Source organism: Galleria mellonella, unplaced genomic scaffold, assembly GCF_026898425.1.
Source record: "Galleria mellonella isolate WM207_F2 unplaced genomic scaffold, CSIRO_AGI_GalMel_v1 utg44, whole genome shotgun sequence".
Taxonomy (NCBI): Eukaryota; Metazoa; Arthropoda; class Insecta; order Lepidoptera; family Pyralidae; genus Galleria; species Galleria mellonella.
This window is the reverse complement of record NW_026442100.1, coordinates 6,204,855-6,223,795: the sequence shown is the minus strand read 5'-3', so window position 1 is coordinate 6,223,795 and position 18,941 is coordinate 6,204,855. Positions and strand designations below refer to the sequence as shown.

Sequence of the window (18,941 nt, the reverse complement as noted above, 5' to 3'; positions counted from 1 at the left end):
TTGATACAAAGATAATCAAAGAAGATGTTGATACACAATATCTTACCAAATTTTAAAAGGAATTAATTTAATACCAGACTGTTGGGTTAAAGCCATTATATTTATCACCTGATAAACCTAAGATCTGGCTTTTTGGATCAGTATTCGAAACATTTAATACTATCTAAGAGGAGAGAGATGATAACAGTTCATCAACTTCATAAATAGTTCCGTTTATAAAATTTTTGGCCCGCGAACTGAAGTAGTTGTGTACCCTTGTCTACCAGATAGTGATTCGTCCCTCGACACTTGTCCCCTATCCCGCGAGCAACTCGCAATTACAGACCGATCGATAGCGGAAGGGACACGATTGGGAAGCGGCCACGCGACCCAATGCACGACGCCGCACTCATACAAACATTGTGATATGCTGAATAAATTGAGAATTTATTGCTGATTCTGATTTGAGAGCTGTAGAATATCCATGTCAGTCTTTAGCTTAAATGGATAGATCATTATGTTATCACGTCTAGCCTGCATATGAACTTTAAACTTCAGTAGAAGAGACAATTTCAAGAACTAAATTTATTGTCAGTAGAAACCGTCAATTTCAAGAATTTCATTTTAAAGTTCAACTATTAGACTATTAATGTAAACCTGTCTTTATTATTATAACTTCTAATGCTCTTTTGAGGATTTTAATATTATTTTAATTTTCTATTCTTAGGAAATGCCAATGAAAGGACGATGTAAAATTTTTGGCATTACATTGTAATATTTTGCATATTCGTTCTTAATGCGAACTTGTTTTACGAATTAATTTGTAGTGGATTGATTATGAACTTGTCGATTAAATAAATATACTTCTACTGTAGAAGAACTCTCAAGAAATTTTAAATTGATAGCTACTATCTTAATTCGTTTAATTTCCAACACAAGTGACACAACGCCTTAATTGTCTAGAGCGACAACAAATGATGAGTGCTAAATATATACTGTGTTTGCGCCACTTTACAATTCTATTTATATTTCTACGTTTATTCTTTTTCATGCTTCTTGACTTGTCTTTACTAGTTTCGATTCTTTGTCTAATCCTTCTTTGGAATACACAGACTAAATAACTCATCTATTTCTACTAATTGAATATCGTAATTTGTCTTATAATTCAATTATGAAAAATATTTTCATGGTTCATAAATAAGTCACTGTAATTGCAAAATTACTATAATATCTCTTGGTAATTCACAGTAGACATCATAATCCGTTTACCCAGAAATTCAACAAATATGTAATGAGCCAGACAAATAAATCCCTTGATTAAATGCTGCTACAGTTAGATATAGTATTAACATAAAATTGTAGTAAATCTGCAGTGCTTAAACGATCTCCGTGGAACCGAGACTGGTCTGTGGCGTTGAATTGAATATCAATTTCGCAGATTTGCAAGTATGTATTCACTAACTTTGAATTGAGTCAGGATTGGCGGTTTTCTATTTTACCGATTGGTTTTTGAGTAAAAATATAATAATTAAAATGAAATTTATTTATGCATCATAATAGATGCTATTTAGTGTTTTATCATTTTGAAATATTTCTTGTTTATCTATTTCATCTATTTTCTTAAATTTAATCACTTTTTGAGAGACAGTAGATGGATCATTAGAGATCTCTTGAAAATGTTATATTTATCAAAAATAATACTATTTTTTAAACAGATAGATAATATAACAGAAAACTGATTACAATCATAATACTGCAAGAGTTCGCAGATAAAGCACCCCAACCCCACCCTAGGCAGGTTAGTCCACACGAACGAACGGCAGCCGAGCGAGCGAGCGTTTATTGACGATAAATTATGTGAGCGCCGCTTTTTATCTCCGACGATACAATCGTAGCCGTCGATACGTCTAAGTAACGAGATTGCGGCCCTTACCTAACGGAACCGAAATATATGTCGTGTAAGGCGGTGGACAATTTGGGAACGTAATGGGAAATGGCGGTGTTGATAGAACTCGGCCGATTCGTAATGGAAATAGTTTATGATTATAGTTATTCTGTTGAATTTATAAAGGTTATGTACGTTATCTTACATAATAGATAATGTAGGATTAAGTAGCTTAGTTTGATGAAGACGGGGGAAAGCAGCTTTACTTACCATACCAACGATTATTGATGAGGATTTTTTTGTCCAAAACCTACCTACTATTAAACAAAAATTAGGATTTTACGTTTTGAGTTGTCATAAATAATTTGATAAGGCATACTAAGATATTTGGAAAAAAAAATCTAAATGCAGTCATAATTTCATCATTATATCAGCCTTTAACTGTCCATTGCTGAATGTAAGCCTCCCCCTTGGGGGTTTTGATAGTAGTTGCCATGCTTGGCAGGCGGGTTGGCAACCGTACTTAGGCTTTAGAGATAATAATAAATTAATTTAGTCATAATTTGTAGAGATAAAATACATTTTCGGGAATAAACAAAATCAAATGAAGCTTGACTGGCCAGATATTCAAATTTCAGAATGACACAATTAGGTAGCCAGCCTAATTGAGATTGAAATTTAACTACCTATACAAATTTATTCAAATTCATCCAATTATCCGGGCGAGCCACCGCGCAGCCATGTAGCTAATACAACAGCTTCCATGAAACATCGTATATAAAACTGGCTCATTATTTCCTTCGCTTATTGGACATGATCCAATCACACTATATGACATTTAACACGTTCATAATTCAAGCGGAGAATAAAGTCGAAAGTAGTAATAAAAATATCTAGTTAAGGCCAGTGCACTGCACACTGCGACTAACAGGCGGTTAAGACAAACAGATTTAGACGGTCGATTCAGAACAGATAATTGTCAGTAACATTGGGTTTCAATTGAAAAAAGAACTTGATGAGTTAAATAATTTATTTTTATATAAATTAAAATGGCATACTAATAATACTATATTTTAGAGTACGGCATTGGAATAACCAGATATGGGAAGAGGCAGCTTCATTCCAGGTAGTGTAGATAAGCACGCGGTTAAAGTTCTTCTAAATGGAAAGAATAAGCAATATTGTATACTGTAATTATATCGCAGATTACGTTGTAGTTTAGAGTTTACCTTGTTTGTCAATATTATAAACAAAATTCTTGTTACACTTTTGAGCTGCACATGTAATTCTTGTACGTCGATTTGCAGGTATAACATCGCCAGTATCGCCGTCGCTCGGTCCGTTCAATCTGAATCAGCGTAATTTCTCTCCCATAAGTTTACGATAGCCGCATAAAGCCTTTCCAGCCATAATAATAAACTGTCTCATCAACACGAGCCTTCAATGCTCTCAAATAAAAGTTTATAACCTGTAAAAATATATGAAATTGCCTCTCACTCGATAAAATTTCGTAGAATCGTAATAAGAATGTCGAGTTTATATTTAAAATCTGATGTCGTAAGTGTCTGGTCATTGATAAATTTATATCTCTTTATTATTGTAATATTATGTTTAATCACTTTTGTGGTTGTAACTTTGTTAACGTATATTTTAGAAATTATTTCATTATTTGGAATATAAAAATTAAAAAAGACATCTGCTAAAACTAATATTTCTTTTGTTAATTGTTAGAAAAGTCTGAGATCAAAATGTACACATACAGTACGACTTTATTTTCAAAGATAAATAAAACTACATACCTTTATATATTTTCAATTCTTTCGATTCCGACATTTCTAGCCCACGCGCAATCAGCCAACCCTTTGATTAGCAAATTTATCCACCACTACGGCAACTCAAAGGCACTATAAATAGCAACGTCATAGCCTAATTTTGTGCTACAGTAATAAGGCTTGACATACATATTAGGTAAATAAATGACTTTGAAAAATGGATATCTCGATTCGTATATATATTTTTTTTATTGTTACGATACTATAAAATACGTCGTCAACTCTGAACCGTTTATGATAATGCATTTTGCAATAGATAAAGTTTATTTAGGATTAATTATCGAGTAATATTTAGTTTAGTGTATATCATCATTGTTCAAGGTCAAATGTATTCACCTAAATGATTGCGTTAATTCCTGTCACTTAAAAATCATAAAACGCGCAGCACAAAAGTTTAAAAGTTAATATTTTCATATCTTTATCTTACAACGACGATTGAAATTGTCGTATTTCATAGCGAAGGAAAAAACTGAAGAACCGAAAAAGAACCGAAGCAAAATCTGCTTTCTAACACTTAATTTCGCATTTTAAATTTAACCCTTCTTTGCATGATTTTTTATTTATTGGTGAATTAAATTTGACAGCTATGTTTTTTTTTCATACAATTGACAATAAAAAGTTATTCAGACACCATCAACTTAAAGTAAAATTGTTCTTTTGTTGAAATTTCCACCATTACGCAAAGAAAGATTAAATATTTTCTATCTATTAGAGTCTACGTTATTTCTACACATCGTCTATTAATTATTTAAATATATTATGGTATAGGTTGTAGTAATACTTGCAAAACTTTCTATACCATGCACTACACAGGCTTTTAATTACAGCACACTACTGGGAGTCAGGTACAGTTTAAACGTGGAGAACTTGAAAGCTCACAAAATCAAATTAAACATTAACACCTAGTTCTTAATTACTTTCTACAAGTCTGCTCTGTGCTGTTTTACTGGTGTTTAATTAAAAAGTTTAATAGTATGTTATTCGGTTATAAATTTTATGAAAATTCGATTTATACACGATTAATAATGAAAAAGGTAAGCGTATGTAAAATTTTAACTTTAGAAAAAATACTGATAGTGCAGGCGATGTTCAAAACATTTTCATCTCATGCAAAAAGAAAAGTTAGAGGTTATGTACCTATGGCCTAATACTCTTACTAGATCTCCTAATCTCCTGAATCTCCTCAATCAAGAAGCTGAATGGTACAGGATCGAGCTGAATGAGAGATAAATCTATAGACGTGGATCATCGAGCAAGAGAGTTATAACATATAGATGTTACAATAGCTACTAGCTCTCCAGACATCCAATGAAACACGAAGTTTATAAACTTTTTGTTAAGAAAAAAAGTTAAGGAAGAAAACCGTTTAGACAAAGTTTGCTTGTACGAGGGGGATAACAATGCCTGAGTCAATATAATGGCTACATATCGACAATATTGATTTGTGAACCCCGTCGCGTATACTATGCTTGCTAGCTCATCGCTTTATTCTGCTCAATAAAAAAGTATTTTAAACGATTTACAAAAAAGGAACTTCTTAATTCGTCCCCTTTTTTGTCATTACTAGTATGTTATACGATGACGTTGATAATTCTGAGTCTATTTTAACAATTCTTTTTGTAATTGATAGAGTTTACTCCTGAGTTTTTTGTTAAAACAAAACACTCACCGCATTTCGGTACAAAAAATAAAATAATTTACCAATCTTTCCGGCCGGCAAAGTGAATTACTGACGTGCCAGAATGTTGATTTCCTGTCTATCAAACCAGTCCATCTTAAGTTAATTTCACCGTATAGGTACAGGTTATAAAGGTTAAATGTTAACCGCTGTCGGTTAAGTTATAAGAAAATGATAGACATACAAATTAGAGATAATTTTGTAGTCGCCGAGAATAAAATGCGAAGTTTATTGATCGGCACTTAATTTTAAATGACAAAATTTTTTATATAAATATAAAAGTTAAGACTTACTAAATATTAAATGTATTTATTATGCTATGATTATATTAGTGTGGTTTGTTTATTAGGCGACTTCCGAAATAAAAATGTTTATAATACATCTGTTTTTTTTTTCTGCATTGTGTCACGAGATTACGCTGCCAATTATTCGCAACTGATTTAGAATCGCTAGGTTTTTACTAGCATGTTTTTTTTTTCTATTTTTTTAATGCATGGCACCAGTGAGGGATGATAGGTGAGGATGAAAAGGCAGGACAGTTAGGCCATCGTGATGAATACACCTGGAATTCAGCACGATGGTTTCCAGGGGGACCACGTGGACGTTGATCTGATTCTTAATAATCCCTTACCCTCCTTAACCATGCTACTCTCATATTAATTTTTTTTTGGCAGTTTACATGCAGGAATAAACGACGTGTTGCTAAATAAAATCTCTTTGTATTTCTGATGTCTCTTGTTATTCATCAGTGTATAATTTTTTTTTATAAAACCTGATGGTAAATGACTACCGCAGGCCACTGATGGAACTGCAGGTGTGCTGCCGGTTTTTTTTAAAATGAATATGCTCTTTTTTCGATGGTTACTATGTCGTATCGGTTCGGAGATATTGCTGCTGGAAGATTTCTAAAACGTGGTTGCGTGTAGAAGAATACACGAGTTTATTTCACAAATAAATATAAAAATAGATAAGAATAACTCAAAACATCGTGTAACATACACTTAAGTGGAAAATATATAATTATTAAAATTTATAATTAAGCAACATATAGTAATGAAAAAAAAATATATGTTTTAGATTCTTTAATTTGTTTATTTATTAAAAATATTAATTAATTAATTAAAGATTTATTTAAAATATGCTTGACAGACAATAATAGGTGTATAATGTGTATTCCATAACACCAATATTAATCATCACTCAAACATCTGGCCAAATTTAAATTTTCTTAAAAAAAAAAATTACTCGTGGTAAAAAAAGTCTGAGAGCAAAAGCTAGTATCCCAGCCCACGCGTGCTGCCGTGGGCGAGTCATTGTTCTGGGCATACGCCGTAATTAACTATAGTTATTCTGAACTGGCGCCTTTTCGAGTGCTACACCATTTGTGGAAGTCGAAACACCAGCTCGTGAAGCTTTATTTAGAACTTGTATCAGTATAACTTGTCCCGACAGGCCATACATATGTATTATGTTATCCTTTTTCGACACACTATCGTCATTTGCAGTTGTGGATTAAGGTACTAGTTGATGTGCTCAAACAGATTGGCGCGGATTATGCTCTGTCGAGAACTGCAATTGTCATACTTCACTGTCGTGTTTATGGACAACGATGATTGTTGATTTTAATAAATACATTTCTATAAGTAAATTTTGCAAAAAATATAAAACAGCGACTTCAGTGATGTCAAAATTAATAAGGCCTGGCTTCATGTTCTTCTTTTAAATCGAATAAGATTTGCGGACGAAGAGATTTATCATAACCACATTCGATTACGACTACACATTTAATTTTTTTTTTTTTACTTTAATTTAGATCACAGAACCACGCAACAATTTTGACCTGAAACTAAAAACACTGTTGAAGAATAATAAACACGCAATTATCAGTTGCCACAATAATTATAAATATTATGACATTGATGCTCCTTTCCTCTTTGGGTTTGCTGGAAGAGAACTGTATTAGAGTTAAGCTCGCGTTTGTACATTTGATTACCTCTGTCATATTCTTATGATTGATGTGTACAATAAAGAATTAAATAAAAATAAAATAAATATTAGTTATAAATCGGCAAAACTATAACATTAAAAAGAATAGACGAATTAAGAATGTACATCTTTCGAAAGTTAGTTAACAAGAAATGCAGAGAGACAAGGAGAAATTAACGAGTAATCTTGAAATATTATTATTTGTTAATGAAATCGATTGGTTACGTTCCAAACTTAAAAGACACAATTCCTTTGAAGCAAGATAGACAAGTGGAACGCAATGCTCTCCATCACATATGAACGTTACAGCAAAATCTGTGACGACCATAACCTCGTACTTGTTTATAGGCAACGCTCCCACTTTCCATGAGGCGGTACTTCAACTTGTTTGCTATTTCTTCGAGTATAAAAAAGTTACTTCTCGTCTATACAAATATACAGAGATCTTTAAATGTGTATTGAAGTAACAAGTATGTTATCTTCAATACGCATAACTTGTGACGAAACTCACTGTAGACTCTCGAGCGTCCAAGTATTATACAGCTTGATTCTGTTTGCTGTCCCTTCGAAACTTTACGAACTTTATCGAAAACAGTGTTCGAGTGTTTAAAGGGCTTCACAAATAACTTGACTAAATGAAGGAGCCCGAATTGTGGGAGCAAACATGACGACAACGGGTGTACACGAAATTTGGACAAGCTCTTTTTTATACAAAAACATTCACATGACTTTAAACTGTACACCGTCCTGTTAAAGTCGCTATTTGCAGTGACGTTGATGAAGGGAAACAGTGTTACTGGCAACGTAAAACTTTACAACAGGTTGTTCGTTTAACGTCTTTTTATGTAGTTTACGGTAGAAAACGCATAAGGTTTCTTTATATATACTTAGAGTTATTGTGTTGGATTAAAATAATGGTTCTTTACATTGCTTAAGGGAAAATCTTTCTATCAATATTTAACTTCAGGGAGTCTGAGTTTGGTTTACTAAAAATTAAATTCTTTGATATTCATCTATCCACTAAGATTTCTTTCTTTAAAAACGACTGAAGATATTGAGTCGTCTTTGATATTTATCGGAGCTATATAGCTTTGGTTTACTTGGAGAGATTGTTACAAACTTGTATGTGCCTTCAATTCACACATATAATCACAGTGATTGCTTTTTCGAATACCCTGTGTTATTATAAATAATAATGAGTTATTATAAATATAATGAATGTTATTATAAATATAAATAATAATATATTTACATTATTATATGTATTACATCACCAAATGAATTTAAAAATGATAGAATTCTCATCGTGCCTCCGATCAAACTGTTTATAATTACTCCTCTCCATCTAAAGGTTGCCTGGAAGAGATCGTTTTTAGCGATAAGGCCGCCCATTGTTTTCTCACTGTGATCATTTCTTGTAATTGTATCTTACAATAAAGAGTATCTATCTATAAATAATAAAAATATCCGTTTACATAAAATGTAGAATAACATTACCAAACGCTGTTTTTATTTAATAATTTAAATATACTATTTGCCTATTTCTAACAGATATTGTATGTTATGTATATGTATCAAGTTTGTAGGATCTCACTTTACCATTCACTAGTAACATGTACAATTTGAAATTTATTTCACAAGAATAATAATAGAGTTTTACCAGAGGGAGACTTTGTACAAAAGTCGATTGCTTGGGTACCTCTGTCCCATTCGTGTTTCAACCGTGAAGCAGTTGTGTTTGCATAACTGTGTTTCGGTTTGAAGGGTGGGATATGGCGTGAATTTACTGGGTACAGAGGAATAACACCTGAGTCCTCAGGAATGGCAACGCATGGGGGGTATCATGGACGAAACAGTATACTCTATTGTGTCCATGGTATTGCTCATGTCTATAGGCGACGGTTACCACTTTCCATCAGGTGGGCCGTCAGCTTGTTTGCCATTCTAAGTTGTATAAAAAAAAAAAAAAAGTTTCTATTTTGTCCTTCTATGTCTAACACTCTTTCCAAACAATCAATTAAAAACCTAGCCCGCCATACTTTAATATTTATAATTGTTCTCTAAAAATAAACGACTTTAAATGTGTCATTATGTATGGTAACAATAATAGGACTTCAATTATTAAATCGGCAACAAACAGAACGACTCACAAAAGGTCGGTACACAAGGTCGCGTTGCGAACCTGCAGTGATAGGACGTCGACCCCGCGAGCGCGGCGAGTTCCCGTCAACTCCCGGATCGCACCGCACCGCGCACTGAAACTTTATGGCTCGGAAATAGTGTTCTGACATCTCTGTGCTCTGCTCAATATACCTGCGTTATTGTTAGGGGGTTTAGACTTTAGATGTCGACTCGTCCCGTCCGCATCTCTTGTTTAGGGGATAACTTAATTGTTACAATACTAAATATACTCGTATGTAATTAAAGAGTTTCGTAGTTCAATATCAATGAAATAAATCGTTCAAATATTGTAGAAGTTGAATATTTGTTTGATTGAAGCTCTATCCGATATTTTCAATGGCATACTTGTAAGTATGACTTGTGAACCGACCGACAAAAAAATCCCTGTTATATTTCTCTGTATTATGGTATGTCATTTTTATAAACAAGTACTTACTTTAACGTTAATTAACTGTTGAGAAATTGGAAAACATTTATTTTTTTAATAATTTCTTTGTGACGCCCTGTAAAGGCATGCCAATATAGGCAGAGAGCTTTACAGTTTGATTTCAATTAATATTACATACATGTAATGTTGTGCAAGTATTTCAACTTATAATAATATTTAATCAAAAAAGATTTTACGTCGGTCCCAATTAAAAGATAAGAGCACAAATAGTTTCAATGACTGAATCATTCCTTGTTTCGTTACAGAATTCGTGCTGGGTTCTAATTTTTTTTTATTTTATATTTCATTGTACGAGTTTAATTTTTAATTTTAATAAATTACATATTAGTAGAATTCTTATTACAATTATAGTTCTGGATGTAGTTGTAAAGCACTATTAAATTCAGACCCAAAACGCAGACGATAAAACATGTTTGTTTGTAGGGAAGTCGCGCCAATTTCTTTTTTGTAACACTTTTTTCTTTCACAGACTTTTTTTACAACACAGGGGGCAAATGAGCATGCGGCTCACCTGATGGTAAGTGATTACCGCCGCCCATGATCACCCACAACACCAGCGGCATTGCAGGTGTGCTGCCGGCCTTCTAAAAAGGAATATGCTCTTTTATGTTGTCGTATCGGTTCGGAAATACTGCTGCTGGAAGTTGATTCCAAAGAATGGTAATTGGAAAACAAGCATACGCCCTACCTGGTGGTAAGCGGTTACCAATGTTGATAAACGTCTGCAATGCCATGGGCATTACGCGTGTATTGCCGACCCTAAAGAAACTTCTTAACTCCTTTTTTGAAGAACACCATGCTGTAATCTCTTGGGAAAACATCGACAGGGATCTTAGTCCATAACTTCAATATTTATGTGTCTATCACACTTCTTTGAAACTGTACGCGATCATTCAAGCTCTAAGGTACAGATATGTCGTCCAATTAGGTACTAGCGATTTATACGATGGTTGAACATGATTTATTTCGATATTCTATAATTTTCTTTCTTCTTCTCAGAGGTTGACTGTAAGAGATCCCTCTATGGTATAAATCCGCCATCCTATATCATCTTTTTTATATATCTAATGTAAATTATGTACAATAATGCTCTTACAACATTAACTTCTTTATAGGAATGTTCATTTAATCACTTGCACTGATTACCACATCCTCGCGTACATTGTTTCATCCATTTCCATAACTTCACTAGATACAGTAATTTCGGTGGCGGTGTCACCAACAATAATAGCTATGAGGAATAACTTCCGTCCGTACATCATAAACGGTTTTAGAGCGTCTGCCGGGAAGTTACCTATTTTTACTGTTTCCTACGTTACTTCACTGTGTAATGTGGGCCACATAAGAGACCAGTGTTATGTAGATGTGACACCTCATAGCTGGTTCGTATGCATTAAAAGTTTACGATCTTTGTCCCGTATGAGTTAATTTATTTTTCCGGCTGGTAACATTTTCCTGTTAATTGACTATAATAATTATGTTATTAGATTATGTTGTGGTTTGCTCGTAAATATTCTTTCTAAATGTATCGTAAGAACGTCTTTAAAAAATAGAGACAAATAAAAAAAAAATATTTGCACTAGATATTGTTATGTGCAATCTTTCATCCAATCTGGTCCATAATGTTAAATTCATAATGACATATGTAATTTAAAAGACTACATGAATTTACATAGTACAGAGACATAACACCTTAGTCCTCAGGAATGTCAACGCATGGGGGGTATCATGGGCGAAACAGTATACTTTGTTATGTCCATGGTACTGCTCATGTCTATAGGCGACGGTTACCACTTTCCATCAGGTGGACCGTCAGCTTGTTTGCCATTCTAAGTTGTATAAAAAAACAAAAGGAAAATATATTATCTTCATATTAGTTTAATTATTATTAAAATAACCTGAAAGAAATAGTTTTTAATTTAGAAATGTATTGCAGTTTATGAATGTTCATGATACCACTGTCATGTCCCACTAATAAGTTAAAAAAAAAATAAGTAAGTAAAAAAAATAGGAAAGTTATAATATTATAGTTAAATACTACATAAGTTTAAAATATGTAAAGAGATAACAATTGAATGAATGAATGAGTATACTTTATTTGCATTATACAATATAGGGAATAAGCAAGACAATTTACAAAGTCAACAACAAACACAATTGTGTAGTAACAGTACTTGTGCAATTATTGTAAAATAAAAACCCCGTGGAAGACATCTGCATTATTTCTGAAACTATCCAACGATAATAATTATGTTTAAAATGTTTAATATACAGTAACAGACATCGTAGTGGGACTAAACACTAACAGAAACTTATATAATACATTTTACACGCTTGTTGCTACCGCTACGACGCAAACTGCATTCTGTGCAAAGACTTACGTAAATAATGCTTCATATAAAGGTATTTTACACGGCAATAAACATGTTCAAAATACGATATGAACTCTATTTAACGCACAACTACCCACGTGAACTAAATAAAGAAATCTCGTGAGTCACACATATCACAAAATGAAAGTAAGGATCGAGTCACAACAGAAAAAACGCTGAACTTTGCGTTTCACCATGATTGTATGAATTAAAAAAAAAATTAAATCGAAATTTTGATTGAATAACATACATTTAAATATATTTATCATTTTTAACATATATATTATTGCCACAATGTAAAAGTTTTTCAAAAAAAGAGTAAAGAGGTACGCACGCGTAATGCCCCTGGTATCGAAGGCGTTCATAGACTACGGTAACTGCTTCCTATCAGGTGAGCCGTATGCTTATTAGCCACCTCAGTTGTATAAAAAAAATCTAAAGAATTCTTAGTACTACGTAGTAAGATCAATGATAAGATTTGTTAAGATAGTTAGAGTATATTAGTTTATTTTAAATAACATTAATAATAAAAAAAGTATTGAAGGCTTACAATTTACAAATAGTAATACATACTGGATGCTGATCTCCGATAACTCATGGCCAAATGAACTACAGAATTAGTTTTAGTTGCACTTATGCAATTTTAGATTTCAATTTAGATAAAAGTGCGTAAATTATCTGCAATATAGTGTTAAATTTCGCGCGCATTGCTGACATAATACTTGCAGTGTATAACTATAAAAGAGGCCGTGTTTTTTCAAATCTTTAATACCTTTCATTGCTCAACTAATGACTCATTATCATGTCCATTAATTATCCAAAGTGTTAGACACGTCTTACAGATACGTTTTTGTCACAGCCATTACAAAACATGTTCCCAACAACATTTCCATTCGACGACAATGTCACTGTGGCGTACAAACGAACAGTGTTTATTGCTACGACAATAAACTTCAAATTGTTATTTCTGTCCATGCGTATGTTACAAATCACGTATATTGTCTTACCTGCTCCATGAATTTGTATTGATGAAGTTTGAAATAAGGTAAACAACATTTCGGTTTGGAGATGAGTAAACAGCGTTTACCTGGAATAAAGAAAGAAAGATAATTAGTCTTCATTTTATATCACAATAGAATTTTAAAATAAATAAATAAAGAATCAAATAGATACGACTAGAATTTGTAAAGCAATTTTAGTTAAGAGTTGCGACCATTTTGTTACTATGGCTGTTCGCGACATTATAATTTCTTATATAAAAATGTATAGTTTATAGCGATATTTTATAGTTATTTGTTAGCATAAGTCATTAGTTTTTTAATCGTTTAAATTGTTAATTTTATATAGGTTTTCTCTGATGTATTTATAGTTGTAAGTTGAATAAAACATTTTATTGTGTCGAGTCATTATTAACCACAAGTAGAAATAAGAAAAAGATTGTAAAAATAATAGTAATAAGATAATTATGATAAATAAATAGACGCCAAATGGTGCCGCTCTAAAGAGTTACGCGTCCCTCTCACACTCGCCCCGTCCCGCTCGCACAGACTCACTAATGTGAGTTGGTACATCTTATCGTGCGACCGGGCGGGTATAAAGATAGGTCGCCTACCATCGAGCGGCATGCAATGCACTCCCCAACCGATAAAGGAAATAGGAGAAACTCTTCAGAACGGAACCGGGAGCTTCAAGAAAGGAATCTTATCGTTTCTCTCCAGCCTGAACCAGCACCCCTACAGTCCACGCTCACCGAGCGGTCAAGCTGCACCGCACAATGGCGCACCCACGAGAAATTGTTTAACCCCTTTTATGTACTTTCTTTTTTTTTTTGTATATGTTTTGTTTTATTTCTTTTTAAATATGTACCAATAGCTAATGTTATTTGTGTGCTGTAAGTGATGCAAATAAATCATCTACCTATCTTTTTATTTATCTAACACAAAAATTTGGCGACTTTAATCGTGACAAAATAAACATGGAGCCAATATGAGAGAAAACTCTATATATAAAAACTCCAAATTGCTATAAAATTGGCAAAGATATCGCGTAACATATACTAAAAGCAGTGGTATTGAGAAATTACAACTTTTAGGTATTTTCTCTGTAAATATAAAATTCCTGTTAGTACCTTAATATCTTATTTTAACTCAAATAGTTTTCAGAATTGAGTAATGTAAAATACGAGAAACAATATATTGGGATAGCGTACTTTTAGAAGCGAATTATTAAATTATTTAATTTTATTTGCGTTAATATTTTACGATACTCTAGTCTAAAGCTTTTCATTTCAAATTTAATTACTCATTGAAACAACATCGATATCGAGGCGACAAATTGAAATAGAATAGAATAGAATAGAAATCATTTATTCAAATAAACTTACATTGAAGCACTTTTGAAAAGTCATTACATTTTTTTAATTTACCGCTCGTTCGGAAAGCTGTCTCATCACAAGAAGAACGAGCAAGAAACTTGCGTGATGCTCTTTTAAATAATTTTATTATTATTTTACATTTTTAAGTTTAATTGTGTGAAATATTATTTCTATTAAGAGAGTTATAAGTTTATTTCATTATATATATACGGACAAATCACACAGATTGAGCTAGCCCCAAAGTAAGTTCGAGACTTGTGTTATGGGATACTAACTCAACGATTCTATATTTATAATAGATACATATATAGATAAACATCCAAGACCCAGGACAATCAGGAAAAGATCGTTTTCCATCATGACCTGGCCGGGGATCGAACCCAGGGCCTCCACGTCGCAGGCAGGCGTGTTGACCGCTGCGCCACGGAGGACGACAAATCTAAATGCAATTGATGATAAAAAATCATCCAAGCCGTATCAGCAGTGTCAAGTGTCGTTGACAGGGGAAAGTCACGAGCGATGGTCTAATGCAGGTGTCGGGGAAAGATAAGCGAGCACTTTACCAAATGAATGAGATCAGAAGGTTGGATGGACGACACCGCTCAGTCACCTGCCACTGGACACTCGACACTGTAAAACAGTTCTGCGTTTGGATCACATATTATGGTTATGAATAATTCACAAAGTCTGGTATCCTCTACGACACTTGATAAATGATATTTTTAAACGTTTGACAGTAAAGTATGGGTGAATTATCTGAGAAAAGAGAGTTTGTTTGTTCAAGTATATAATATACTAATGATCCGGCCCGGATTTACTGTAAATCAAATTTTTCTAAATAATATGTAACCTATTTCACTCGCTAATAACTACTAAATAACAGAATTTTTATCGTGCCTCCGATAAAACTGTTTATAACTACTCCTCTCCATCCAAAGGTTGTCTGGAAGAGATCGCTTTTAACGATAAGATCGCCCATCGTTTTCTCACTGTGATTATATCTTGTAATTGTTTATATTTATAATAAGTTTACTATTGTAATCTTTAGGAGGAAACAATAAAGAGTACTTTTTGTTTTAAAAAAAAATCGTCACAAAATGGACCGATAAAGAAGTAAATGTCTTATAGTTACTAATACAATATTTGAATTAATATCACGAAATAGCGTTCTTGCAAGTATCTGGAGTTTGTTTCGTAACTAGTAGTTTCTTAGTTCGCATAAAAATACGTATAGAATTTTAAACATCATATAAATAATATAATACTGTCACAAGAATAGACGTTATCCTTTGCAAAAACATTTGACTGATTTGGTCAAATGACCTATTGGATTAAAGGTGTTTTTTAGACTGCTTTTTCAAGAGCATTATTTCAAATTTTATAAAGAATTCAAATGTATTTTAGTTTTAAATTAATAAGTACAGGTTTAACTTACGTCTCGACTAGTTTCGGGATTAGTAAAAGATCCTTAGTCATGAATGACTGTGGTGCGAGCATACAGTGTCTACCCAGACGAAGAGGAAGACTACGGAGACCAGCCGCTTATACCCGAAAAGTTCCGAATTCCGTTTTTCGTATCTGTAACAATGCTGCAAGCGCCTACAGCTCACGCTTACCGAGGCACGTAGTCAGGCTCGTGTTCGCGTCACACTCACTCATGACGAAGGATCACGAATTGATTCCGAAACTAGTCGAACTTGATCAATCTAATTACACGTAAATTAATCCGGTAGTTTTTACATTAAAATATAATGTGTTCATATGAAATTTTTAACAATAAAGTAGATATATTTTAGGTTTAAACTTCAACATGAATCGAATATTCCATAAAGTTTCCAACGTACACGAATAAAATTAAATTCCTTATAGTGAGTGAAACAACTAAACGCTTGTAATATTATAAATTATGGAGATTCGTATATTACCTGTATAATTCACGAGACAAAACTATCTATTCAATTTACATCGCTAACGAATGACACGATACACAATGAGGAATGTGATTTCCAACAATCAGACAGGTTGCTCTCGTCGGCAGATGGGCACGACACTTAATTTTCAATAGTACACGAATAATTTTATCGTGACGTACATCTATCAATGGAATAGGATTACATCTACGAGCCAATTATCATAATGTAACATTGTATGAGTCAAATATTTACATAATAATATACATATAAAGTGTAATGAAATTGAGATAGGAAAGTTATGCGGTGTTTTACTGTCGCTTAATGAGAATGTATGTCTATTTATCGTATATTAAATTGAATGCATTGTCGTTATTTTTTAAAAGATTTTGAAGGTAAATTTAGGTTATAAGAATGTTTATTAATATTATAAAGGTTAAAGTGAGTTTGTTATCTTAAATCGCCTTAACAGCTTAACCAGTTAGTATGAAATTTGATATAAACGTGCTATATGGGATGGAGAAAGCTAGCTTTAACCCGCGACTTCGTCTGTGTGACTGGGATATGTTTATTGAGTGGGATAAAAGAAGCCTATATCCTTCTCCAATGTATGTAACATGTGTATACCAAATTTATTTTTACATTTACGATATTATTATGGGCTGAATATGGTGTTTCTTGTCATATCATTCTGTACATTCAAATCTTACATTATAGAGATAAAGTCTCCATACAAATGTTTCGAGAAAAGCGTGTCAACATGTTCATACAATTTTGCGTGATAAATAGTTATAAGTGATTCCTTTATAACTTATATATTTATTTTGACTTATGTTTTTTGCATCTTTTTTAAGCGTAAAAAATTCATTTTATTTATTAAATAATTACATATTATCTTTATTTTTTTAAGATAAATTGTGTGCATAAGTACATATATAGAACACTGATAAAAAAAACGAGTCAGCTAATTTGACAATTGGGTGTCAAAAACTTGATCCGTTTTTGAGATTTGATGCTCTATCTTTATATTCTAAGATTCAAATATATACAGTTTACATGATCAGCGTTGGTTTTTATTGTTCATTTGGGATCAAGAACCTGCTATTTTTTGTTGAACAAGACCTTGCATATTAATTAGCATTATGAGTAAGAAGGCAGTTGAGTTTAAGTGTAACTTATTTTAATAATATTTTTTTACCATCAATTTTGTAATATACAATTCAATTTGTTATTTTTTCCTTATTTCCTTTGACGATGGTTACTTTAAGCAGGACAAGTAATTGTTTTATATACTTATTAGAAAGATCCTAAAAAAATACAACCATAATGGTAAAACAATATAATATTTTTCTACGCATTCAGTCGAACTAATAACACAATTAACAATAGTACCTACTATTCGTGTATGTACAAAAGTCGATTGCTTGGATACCTCTGTCCCATTCGTGTTTCTACCGTGAAACAGTTGTGTTTGCATGACTGTGTTTCGGTTTGAAGGGTGGGATATGGCGTGAATTTACAGGGTACAGAGGAATAATACTTGAGTCCTCAGGAATGGCAACGCATGGGGGTATCATGGGCGAAACAGTATACTCTGTTATGTTCATGGTACTGCTCATGTTTATAGGCGACGGTTTCCACTTTACATCAGGTGGACCGTCAGCTTGTTTATTTATATATATATATATATATATATATATATATATATATATATATAATTGTTAATACACAAATGCCCACTGCTGAATAGGCCTCCTCTATAGACTTCTATAAGGAACGGTTCATACTTATATAAATATGATTAACTCTGTGTTATTTATAGTTGAACTGTAATCAATGTTACTAGTAATTACTAATTAGGTATTAAACATTATTACTTAGTTACTATTTAGTTGTTCCACTATTATTACAGACAAATGTTTGATCACATTTTAAATACACAATCGGGACTTAACGCGATTTAGTGTGTGTGTGTATATATGTTATCTCTAGATCAGTGTTTCCCGACCTTTTTTGTGTCATGCACCACTTGAACATTTCTAAAATTTTTATGCCCCCATTCATATTTTTCCCGAAAAAGTTAACTCTCCACTCTAATCGCCCAGTTGATATTTTGATCGCATCAAACAAAATCATACCTAATAAATATTTATAAAAAAATATTTTATTTACTTTTTTTTGTTAAATTTGGCACCGATATCTACTCGTAGCATTTAAATGGCTCAATACAAGAGTATTAATATCGCTTCGAGTCCATTTTTTAATTGCCCCCCTTTAATTATCAAATTGCCCTCCT

General features: G+C 32.7%; 1 protein-coding gene across 12 annotated transcripts in view; it reads right to left on the bottom strand.

Annotated features, from left to right (window-relative positions):
- The window catches only part of LOC113518974 (collagen alpha chain CG42342), a 528,837-nt gene that overhangs the window by 225,294 nt on the left and 284,602 nt on the right, over positions 1 to 18,941 (bottom strand). The window lies entirely within an intron of this gene.